Raw genomic sequence first — 12486 nt, forward strand, 5'->3', positions numbered from 1 at the left:
GCTGTCCCGCAGTACGTGCTTCCCATCCGTTACTACATTTCCTGGTGTGCCATCCCTGCCCTGCAGATACATGTTGCAGACAAAATAAGATGTGCACTGCGTAATGCCATGAGTGGCAAGGTCCACATAACCACTGATATGTGGACTAGTCAGCACAGCCAGGGACGTTACATCTCCCTAACTGCCCACTAGGTAAATGTAGTGGCATCTGGGACAAAGGCAGAAGGTGTTCTAGCCTATGTCCTACCACCACCGAGGATTGCTGGACATTCCTCCATTCAGGTTGCCTCCCTCTCCTACTCTGCTCCCTCCACCGCCTCATCATCTGGTCACAGTAACACCTGCACCACCAACTTCAGCACTGCAAGGGGGAAACCACAGCAGGCTGTTCTTAAACCCACACCATGTAGGAGCTGTGGACGGGGATCAAACAGCAGATGAGTGATTGGTGACGATGAACTTCAAGCACGGCCTGGTGTGTTATAATGGAGGAAATATTGTAGCAGCTCTGGGCCTAGCTTGTTTGACATATCTCTTGACTGGCGCATGTGCTGAACATGGTGGTGCAGAGCTTCCTGAAAATTACCCCCATATGTCAGAGCTGCTGTTGAAAGTTCATCGCTGTTCTCACCCTGCTGCTCGCCTTTCTGCAGTGTCACTTCTGCCTTCCCACTCACTGGCTGAGGTGCGATGTACCAACAAGGTGGAACTCCGCCTTGCATATGCTTGGGAGACTGTGGGAGCAGCAGCAGGCAATAGTGGAGCTTCAGCTGCAGTACACACGGGAGAGTCGCACTGCAGAGCAACACTACTCCACCACCAATAAGTGGACCTCCATGCCTACTTGTGTGCCGTTTTGGCTTGCTTTGAATATTCAACCAATATGACCAGCGTTGTTGATGTCATAATCAGTGTAACTATACCACTTATATGCCTGCTAGAAAAAAAACAATTCAAGTGAGGATGGATGAGGTGGTGGCACAGGAGGAAGAGGAGCAGGAGGAGAAGGGCTGTTATCAAATCTGTCGTCCACACATGGCTCGGAGGGTGGGATACTGTCCCAACACCAGCCAGTTACCCAACAGTCCAGCCAGGAGAAAGTTTTGGAGGGTGAGGATGAGGAGGAAGAACAACTGTGTTCACAACAGGGTGGCGTTCAGAGCAGCTCTCGGGCATCACTGGAGTGTGGATTGAGGGAATATTTTTGAAAAAAAAATACACACAAATTTTTTTTATTGGATTACTCCTCCCTCGCCTATTCCACCTATACCACCATGTCCACTTCCTCCACTTGGACCTACACCTCCTGGTTCAAGATTATAATGTTTTATTTCTGCTATGCTTAGTGTAGGGACAGGACACAGCAGTAGTGAGGGACAGTATTAGGTTTTGTGTGTGCGCAGTTTTCCAAAAACACTCTATGCACTCTGAACCCATGCCTGTGATAGTACTGTGCGTACCCAAAAGTTAGTCAGTAGGAGTGCTATGCATCTAATCAAATTTTTCTTCTTTTCTGCAACCATATCTGTGATAGTACAGTGCCAAAAGCCACTGTGTGTGCTCTGGAACCCATATCTGTGGGAGTACTGTACCGAAAGACACACAAACATGTTCCTCATCATAGTAACAGACTGTTTGTGCTTCGGGGCGGTCTGTGGACAGGTCTTTCCTTGGTTTCTCTGGCTTAAAGCAGGAAGATCAGACTCTGCCTACAGTCCTGCCCCGGAGCATGGGCATATCATTAACTGAAAACTAACACTGATTACACAAGAACCACAAGATGGATTTCTTCATTCCATCATTTTAATCAGTGTAACAGCGACAACATGACAATCTCTGTAGTTTACTTAGCAAAATCCTGCTGACTGGTTCACTTTAAAATGTTTGTTATTCATTTACTTCCTATCTTACTATGATTGCTATGGTGAAAAATCCCTTTTAAGCCATTTCCATATCCCCGTTTGTTTGCAGAGGAATTTTCCTGCTCTTATCCACATTTTGCTCCATCCTTTTTACAGCGATTTTTTCAGCACTGAAGTCGGGGTCCCTATTGACTGATATGGCGTTCGGGGTCAAGTTCTTGTTTAAAAAAAAAAAAAAAAAAAGTCCGGCAGAACCTGGATAATCACTTAGACTGATTGCACCACTGGTATCTACAAGGTATCTACAACTACATAGAGGTCACTGTATGGTGGTAATATTGTTTTTTTTTATATAGTGGGGAGGGTCTTAGTAACAGTTAGGTGGTATAATTCAATTATTATGTAGCGCTCCGTGTATAAGTGGTATTATCAGTAATGTCCCGGAACACCGAGAAATACTTCCAGAACATAGTGCACCTGCGCATGCGCAGGAATGCTTTTCGGCTTTGCCCGCAGATGGGCAAAGCATACTGCGCATGCGCGAGACAAGATTGCATTACGCACGAGCGAACTATGGAGGATACCCACTCCAATTCCAGAAAATATTGCGGACAGCGGGGAGGGATGGGGTGGAGGAAAAAAGAAGAAACACCGCCCATTGGACTGAAAACAGGGCATTTACATAGCCCGACAAATTCAGGTGACAGATTCCCTTTAAAACAAATTCAGGTGACAGATTCCCTTTAAATGCCATTGTTAATCTCTAACAGTGGCATTTAACTGGCACAACCTTGGTGGGGTTTCTGTTCCAGCACCATTTCTCTTCCCGGCAATATGATCACAGGGAGATGATAGATTGCCTGGCAGTATAGAGGCCTGCTGAATGCACTTGTCGCTGCCATTTTGGTACTCATGAGAAGCCGAGTCACAGGCTGGGCTTCAGAAGAGATCTTATTTGTATAGTGAAGTATATAGTGAAGGTGATTAAACAATTGCAGGTTCAAGCCCCCTAGGTGTTGACTAAAAGTATAGTAAAAAATCATTTAAAAAAAAAAAAAGTAATTTTTTTTTTATTAAAAACACCTAGATATTGATCCAAAACATTAGAAAATTAAGAAAGAAATAAAAATCACCTTTAGTTTGGTATCGCCGTAATCGTACTGACCTGACAAATCATGTTGCCAATGCCACTTATTTTTTCCACACAATGAATGCTTTAAAAATTAAACCCCAAAGACAATGGGAAAGGTACAGTTTTTCCCTGCTTTTCATTACATTACATGGTAAAATAAAAGGTATGATTCAAAACTACAAATTGTCTTGCATAAAACAATCCCTTGTACTGCTATAGTGATGGAAATGATAGCAAAATAAATAATGGTACGATGTGTGTCTTGAAAGAAGGAAAGGAAAAAAATGAATATCGGATGTCATTAATGGGTTAATCATAACATTAATCACTGCTCACTAAATAGTGAACCTGGAATGTAAATTATTATGCATCTGCTTTGTTTTCTACTTTCTTGGTTACATGTCTTTCTTCCTCTGATTCCCTTCTTCTGACTCCCCTTTTCGTATGTAACCAAATTGTTTCTCTCTTGTACTCTGACCAACAAGCCAAACATATGTTTTAGCTAAAATATTATATTGCTCAAATAAAATAAGATTCCGCAGGCAGAACAGTCACAAATGAGTGAGGCCAAATAATTATCTCCAATCTGTTTAAAAAAAAAAAAAAGCTAGAAAGCAAAAAGGGAAACTCAACCTTTTATATAATGTATAAGCGCTTTTAAATAATATATCAGGAAACCGCTTAAAGGGGTTTTCCAAAACTTTAATATTGGCGGACTATCCTTAGGGCTCTTTAATATTGGTGGACTATCCTTAGGGCTCTTTAATATTGACGGACTATCCCTAGGTACCTAAGTCTCTTTAATATTGGTGGACTATCCTTAGGGTTCTTTAACCCCTTAGAGATCCTGCCTTTTTCTTTTTTGCATTTTCGTTTTTCACTCCCCTTCTTCCCAGAGCCATAACTTTTTTATTTTTCAATATGGCCATGTGAGGGCTTATTTTTTTGCAGGAGTTGTGCTTTTGAAAGACACCATTAGTTTTACCATGTCTTGTACTAGAAAATAGGAAACAAAAATTCCAAGTGTGGTGAAATTGCAAAAAAAAGTGCAATCCCACAACTGTTTTTTGTTTGGCCTTTTTGCTAGGTTCACGAAATGCTAAAACTGACCTGCCATTATGATTCTCCAGGTCATTATGAGTTCATAGACACCAAACATGTCTAGGTTCTTTTGTATCTAAGTGGTAAAAAAAAAAAAATGCGCAATTTTCCGATACTCGTAGCGTCTCCATTTTTTGTGATCTTGGGTTGGGTGAGGGCTTATTGTTTGCATGCCGAGCTGACGTTTTTAATTATTCCATTTTGGTGCAGATATGTTCCTTTGATCTCCTTTTATTGCATTGTAATGCAATGTCGTGGCGATCAGGTTAATCCTTTTTTAATTGATAGATCGGGCGATTCTGAACGCGGTGATACCAAATATGTGTAGGTTTGATTTTATTTTTATTGTTTTATTTTGAATGGGGTGAAAGGGGGTCATTTAAACTTTTATATTTTTTTCATATTTTTTAAAACATTTTCTTTTTTACTTTTGCCATGCTTCAATAGCCTGCATGGGAGGCTAGAAGCTGGCATAGCCTGATCGGCTCTGCTACATAGAAGCTCTGCTCAGATCGCTCCCATGTAGTAGAATTGCAGCATTGCTATGAGTGCCGACCACAGGGTGGCGCTCACAGCAATCCGGCATCAACAACCATAGAGGTCTTCAGGAGACCTCAAGTTGTTATGCCAACGCACTGATGACCCCGATCAAGTGACGGGGGTCAGCGGTGCACGCAGTTCCGGCCGCGCAGCGGGAGCGCTTGTTAAATGCGATTCCACCCACCACTATTGTGGGCACTTGCCAGCTGTACAAAACAGCTGAAATGTCCCGGCTTTGATGTGGGCTCACCGCCGGAGCCCACATCAAAGGAAGAGATGCGACCTCCACCGTACTAATACGGCGGAGGTCGCGAAGGGGTTAATATTGGCGTACTATCCTTAGGGCTCTTTAATATTGGTGGACTATCCTTGGGGCTCGTGCACATGACCATATTTTCGGTCCAAGTGCAATCTGACAAAATATTGGATCACACTCAGCCTAATGTTGTTGCACAGGGCCATCCACATGTCCACAGCATGCTTGATTTGTATCCATGAAAAACATCATCCTGCACTTTAATGACATCTGAGTGCAGTCCCATTTCCACGGACTGACAGAATGGAGAAGATGGTGATGGTGACTTGTTTATCCATCTTCTCCTCATCCAAGAAAATCGGATCACTCTGATTAAACACTAATCAGATTTTGATAGAATGGAGAAGATGGTGATGGTGACTTGTTTATCCATCTTCTCCTCATCCAAGAAAATCGGATCACTCTGATTAAACACTAATCAGATTTTGATAACCACATTTTTAGCATAATCTGCCTGATCCTCTTGAAGGAGAGAATATACGTTGGTGTGACCCTAGCCTTAGGATCAGTCATCAATATGAAATCAGACAGGATCCAATACTCTGCATTCCCACGATCAGCTGTTTGTAGCTTCAATGGCTGACAGATGTAGAAGTGTACAGATATGGGACATGATGGCTCCGTACTCTGTGTAGAGGCCATGTTCAGGTATTCACGTATCCATGTATCATATTCTGAGCATGGACCGTGCTGCATTTATCCATTCAAAGTAAATCGGCCACATGCTTTGCCATTAGTGATGAGCGCACATGCTCGCCACTCGAGTTTGCCTATGTTGCTCTGGTATGGAGAGTAGGGCGGATGCTCGAGTGGCATGTTTAAGTCCCTGCCTCATTTACTTCCCAGCTGTTAGACAGCCAAAAATCATGCGGGAATTGACCGTGTATGGTAGGCAATCCCCACATGGTTTTTTTGGGGGCAGTCTAACAGCTGCGAAACATGTGGGACATGGACTAGAGCATGTCACTCGAGCATCTGCGCTACTCTCTCCATACCCGAGCACCCGATGCAAACTCGAGCAGCGAGCACTTGCGCTCCACACCATATGCCATCAGTTTGAGTCACTCAAATGCATGGACTGACCTAGAGTCTCCTGACCCAAACTTTAAGACTGTCAAGTTGTGGATAGGTGCCATGGTCGGTCCACAAATTGTGACCCGTCCTTTGGATGTGAAGGTCAGTTTTTTGAAATGTATTCTTTAGCCTTCTGACTGAGCACTCCGCCTCTTAGCCACAGGTGTTTTAATCGCAGCAGGTCCATTACCCCTCCACAGAGAGAGAGAATGTTAGTCTAAGAAGAGGTTTTCATAGGTACCCATTCAGATGGAGACGTTTATTCTCAGCGAGGAAAGGAAAGCGTAGGACCTGGTATACGAGAGATGCCCTAAAGTGGCTACCAGGTACACATAAAATTGGCCATTTTTATGCGCTAAATGCTCTCATTTTTCATATTTCTAGTGCAGTAATGTAGTTCAGTTTTCATGTTTGCATGTTTCACTGCTGCAGTGTGCTGCCTTATTTACTTGACCGTCCTTGGACCAAGACATACAGATGTGCGAATAAGACATCAATTGCATGAAATTTATGGGTGAGTACCGCAAGATTTCGGCATCTAATAGCGTTCAGCCCACGTTTACAGATACCACTCAACACGTTCATATTTTCAGAACAAAGGAAAATATAAAATAGAACCATTACTGAGCCAAGATGGCGGGAGATGAATGTGTGCTCCTCGCACATTTTGGAATCTAATGAAATCTTTCTTGGCAACACAATCGTGCAGAACGGAGAAGAGATTCTGCAGAACACTCCGTCAATGCTGAAAGCAGACTAGATCTGGGCCTCCGAAAGGAAGTGAATTCATTGTAAACAGTTGGACGTCCTTTTTTTTTTTTTTTTTTTTTTTTTACAGATTATAATGAATTCCTCTCAGTAGAGAATAAAAGCCAGAAATCCTATGTCCTCGCCCCACATTTCTATGGCAACAGAGACAATTCCCAGAATGGTGACTGCAAATATACTGTGGCTGCGGGGTGCACTCTGGCCCCTTCTAACTGAGCTTTATTATAGGGTGCTGTAGGCCGATGTAAGGCGGCGTTAATATTATTACTCTTGGATGGGAAAGTAAATGATGTTTACTGGCACGATTGTTCCACATCGGTTTCTTAGCATAAAATACTGTGAAAATAAATCTCGCTGAGTTATGATGAAACTTTTCGCAGTGAAGTTTCCAGGTTGGAGCAGCTTTTAGAGGATTTTCTAACTTTAATGTAAATAGAGCTCAGTCGCTGCATATTGAAAATCTTTTCTGATGTGATGTTTATGTCCTTATCATATTGCTGCTTGCTGTCAATTATTATTTACATCTTGGAACTAACAAACAGTCCTAACTTAGGCCTGCTAGATACATCAGCCGCACAAACCTCTCTCCTGTCCTCTTAGACTATATAACATGTCTGTATTGTTTTTTTTCCATTGAAATAACAGACATAGCAATTAAATAAATGCAAAAAATATCGACATAAATTTACCATTACCATAAAGTACAATGTGTCACGCAAAAAAACAGTCTGAAAATCACTGGGATATGTATACGTGTTCCAGAGTTATTACCACATAAAGTGACAGTGGTCAGATTTTAAAAATTTGGCTCCGTCACTAAGGGGTTAACTTAAGACCTTTCCATCCACATTTAAACTGAATATAGTGGATCATTTAATTTCTGTTTCTGTTATCCCCAAATGGATCAAAAAAGGGAAATAAGTACTGGACATCTAAACATAGGTTTAGAAATTTGCTCAACATGCCATTGTGTAGTGATTAAAATGGTTGCCCACTACTGGACAACCCCTGCTTAATAACCTCATGGCCAGTGAGATTTACAAAAAGAAAATAAGTATACTCACCGCCCTCAGCTGCACCATTCCAGGGGCTGCTGTTCCTGCCAGGTGACACAACATTGTTGTCAATCGGCTCCGCTGAACAATGGAAGCCTTTCCTACTTCATCAGAGCAGATGTGCCCTGATGAAATATTGATGAGCTGCAGACAATCATTGGTGGCAGAGCGGTCCCATGATGCAACAATGCTACGTCACCCACCCAGAACAGGAGCACCATCAAGGACTGCACAGACGCCACTGCGAGAGGTGATTACATATTGGTTTTATTTTCCACGAGACCCTGCACTGATGGTAAATACTGACACATTGACCAGACACTGATGAAACTCGGATCCAAAACACTAATGATAACTTTGAAATTAGATCTTTTTTTACATTAAAAAAAATCACTGATGTCTGAACGAGGCCTAACGGTTGTGGGATATCGCTCGAGGCTGAGGGAACACTCAGTAACTCCAGGGTATGGACACCGTTGGGTTACATCACACATCAGGTGAAACAGTGCAGTACAATGTACAGTAATTGGGTTTTCACGTGTGAACGTGACCTGTATATCCCTGGTTAATGGAATTGTAATGTGTTGTTACTGCACAAGAAAAGTCCCATGATGTCATAACATAGATGGATGATAAATGGCAGTGATGTAACAGTATAAACTCTAAAGTTTTCTATCTTGCTTCCATTCTACCCTTTAGGGAATGTGCACACATTAAGTATTTTCACCAGAAATTTCTCCACCAAAAATGAGTCTCTTGGCAGGAGAAATGCTGCATAAAGTACGTTTGTTTTTGCCACATTTTATACCATTCATTTGAATTGATGAAAAACTGTAAATTGCTGAAAGAGTTGACACTTCATATCTGCAGTGAAAGTTTTCAGAAATCTCATTCACTTTGCTGGCACAATAAAATGCTGCATTTTTTGCAGCTAAAACATGCAAGATAAACGCAGTGTGTGAACAAGCCCTACACTCCTGTTTTCCTCACAAGTTAATGTCAAAGAAAGGACTGCTACGATGCGCTTAGTTTTCAGTAGACCTGCACTAAACTTCCATGGACTAGTTCTCTTCTGCAGTTTAGAATCTAGAGAACATAATATTCATCACAAACGTCTCACCGTATGCTACAGCTATGTAAACCCCACTTTTTAGGTATGAGGACACTAAATTCTACTAATAAAAATGTTGATGTTATATTTGTGATGGTGTCTTTTTAAGGGAATGACATTTATGAGCAGCTTATCTAAAGAACAAATCCTATTTGTTCAGGCGACATATTAAACAGAACGGCTTTGGTGAAAAAAAAACAAAAACGGAATTCTAAAATAAATGATGTTCAGGAGGTATTTTTATTTCAGTAGACAGCAGAGCATATGGCATGATTTATTATGCAGAAAGATGTTGAATTATCTGCAGATCTGTAGCCGGATTTGAAATTCTGCGTTTTCACTTAGAACAGATCACAAAAATGACTACTTTGATACCTCTTGGGTTATAAAGTATTTATCACTTGTATAGTCGGATGGTTATTGGCTCCTAGGTTGGCACAGGTGTTTTTACTGATTAACTAAAGCCAACTGTTGGAGGCAAAGACTATACACTTACACCTCACTAGAGTAGGCTCCAATCGCTAGGAAACAAAATGTATATCTTAGGCTACGGGTTCATGCAGACATCCGTGGAAATAGGTTCCTGCATGTACTGCTAATGCAGAGACTGTCCGCAGCTGTCCCGACCCATGTGTGACAGCCTCATAGAAATACAAGAAGCCTTCACACTTGGATCGGGAGATCCGCGGACAGTCCACGCATTGCAGTCCGAGATCGGACCGAGATCCACAGATGTCTGCATGAGCCCTAACGACTATCTATTCCAACGCTGTTATACGCAAGAGCTCTTGGCTTGGCTGAACATAATGTGTGTTCAATGGGGTAGAAAGGGGTAAGCTACTATCAGACAGGACTAGTAGTGGCTTATGGCTGAGGATATAAAGATTGGACACGTTAATTTCAACTGTACAATCCCAGTCTCCACTCCATCCTAAGTCAGGGAAGAGTTGGGAAGCCTCCATAAATATCAGACGGATGGCCAACCCTGTTAAAATTGACAAATTCAGCAGATTAAATTAATGTGTATGGGGACCCAAAAAGATGTCAGTGGACATAGAATCATAGAATGTTAGCGTTGGAAGGGACCTCCAGGGTCATCATCATTCACCAAATCATCTTGGACAGATTGAAGACTTCCACTGAAGGAGAACTCACCACTAGTGATCAGCGAACATGCTTGGATAAGGTGTTATCCAAGCATGCCGTGTGCTAACCGAATGTCTTCAGTGTGCTCGTAAAATATGTTTGAGTCCCCTCATGTTTTGCGGCTGTTCAACAGTCGCTATTCATGCAGGGATTGACTAACAAACAGGTATGACTTATCTGAGCACGTTTGCTCATCACTACTCACCACCTGTTCCACTCATTGATCACCCTCACGGTCAAAAAGTTTTTTTCTAACATCTAATCTGTGTCTCCTCCCTTTCATTCCATTGCTTCTCGTGTTTCCATGTGCAAATGAGAATAAGGATGATCCCTCTACACTGACATCCCTTCAGATATTTGTAGACAGCTACTAAGTCTCCTCTTAGCCTTCTTTTTTCCATGCACTATATCTTCCATAATGTGGCCCTTCAGGCTGAAGTGCTGATCTTTCCCAGATTCCAGATTCTTACATGTAACTCACTAAAAATTAAAATGATTGTTTCGTGTCTTTGATACCACAGGAAGGAGTTAATGAGGAGCAGTTTGTCTTGTTTTCTAGCCCTGGGTTTATTTAAAGCAAATGTGGAGGAGTTTAGAGATCACGTGCTCCAAACTAAACTACACTTTCTTGAAGCATAACAGCTGGAAATATCTATACTCAGAAACAATTTTTAACTCTTTATCTTACAATCAAACAAGAAAATGGCAGACTGTCCAATTGATTTGGAAGGAACAGCTATAGAAATGGCTTTTAAATAAGTGTGAAATATCATACTTGTCCTATTGTTATTACAACATTTTTCTCGCAGAGATGCAAACTGTAATATTAAAATTATGCATAGGGCAAGTATACAACTACATATACAGCCAGTATACAGCTACACATGCATAAAGAGGGTATACAGCTACATCAGCATGTAAAAGTTTGGACAGCCCTGGTCAAAATTACTGTTATTGTGAACCGTTAAGCAAGTTGAAGATAAAATGATCTCTAAAATGGCTAAAGTTAAAGGTGACACATTAGCTTTGCATTTTAGGAAAAAAATATATTTTCATCTTTTACATTTTAAAAATTATAAAAATGAAAATGGACTGATTTCAAAAGTTTGGGCTCCCCACAAGGTTAGTAAATAGTAGCACCCCCTTTTCAAAGTATCACAGCTTGTAAACGCTTTTGTAGCCAGCCAAGAGTCTTTCAATTCTTGTTTGAGGAATTTTCAGCCATTCTTCCTTGGAAAATTCTTCCAGTTCTATGAGATTCCTGGGTCATCTTGCATACACTGCTATTTTGAAATCTAGCCACAGATTTTGAATGATTTTCAAATCAGGGGACTGTGAGGACCATTGTAAAACCTTTATCTTGCACCTTTTGAGGTAGTCTATTGTGGATTTTGAAGGGTGTTCAGGATCATTATCAAATTGTAGAAGCCATCCTCTTTTCAACTTCAGCCTTTTTACAGATGGTGTTATGTTTGCATCAAGAATTTGTTGAAATTTCATTGAATTCATTCCTCCCTCTACCCATGAAATGTTACCCATGCTATTGGCTGCAACACAACCCCAAACCGTGATTAATCCACCGCCATTCTTAACAGTTGATGAGATGTTCTCTTCCTGAAATACTGTGCCCTTTTGTTCTCCACAGATAACTTTGAAGATTGTGGCCAAAGAGTTATATTTTATCCTCATTGGTCCACAGGACTTGATTCCAAAATGCATCAGGTATTGTTTAGATGGTCTTTTGCATACTTCAGACGCTGAATTTATGGTGAAGACGCAGGAGAGTGTTTCTTCTGATGACTCTTCCACGAAGGTCATATTTGAGCAGGTGTCTCTGAACAGTAGAACAATGTACCACAAATCCAGAGTCTGCTAAATCTTTCTGAAGGTCTTTTGCCATCAAGCGGGGGGTTATAATTTGCCTGTCTAACCATCCTACAAGCAGTGAACTGAAGAAAAGACAACTTGAAAATGCTTGGCTATCTTCTTATAACCTTCTCCTGCTTTGTGGGCCTCCACCATTCTTATTTTCAGAATGCTAGGCAGCGGCTTAGAAGAACCCATGGCTGCTGTTTTTTGGGACAAGTTCGGAGTAGGCTGGTTTTTATAAAGCTGGTAAATTTGCATCACATTGTCTTTCCAATGATGGTGAACAAGCCTTAACTCTAACAGGCTAATTAAGGTCTGAAACCTTGGTCAAAGGTATCTGAGCACACACATCTCCAAGGGGTGCCCAAACTTTTGCATTGGCTAATTTTCCTTTCTGCAATTTTTAAAATGTAAAAGATGAAAATATTTTTTCCTTTCCTACAATACATAGGAAATGTGTCATGTTTAACTTTAGGCCTTTTAGAGATCGTTTCATCTTCAACTTACTTACC

Source organism: Ranitomeya variabilis, chromosome 2 (genome assembly GCF_051348905.1).
Source record: "Ranitomeya variabilis isolate aRanVar5 chromosome 2, aRanVar5.hap1, whole genome shotgun sequence".
Taxonomy (NCBI): domain Eukaryota; kingdom Metazoa; phylum Chordata; class Amphibia; order Anura; family Dendrobatidae; genus Ranitomeya; species Ranitomeya variabilis.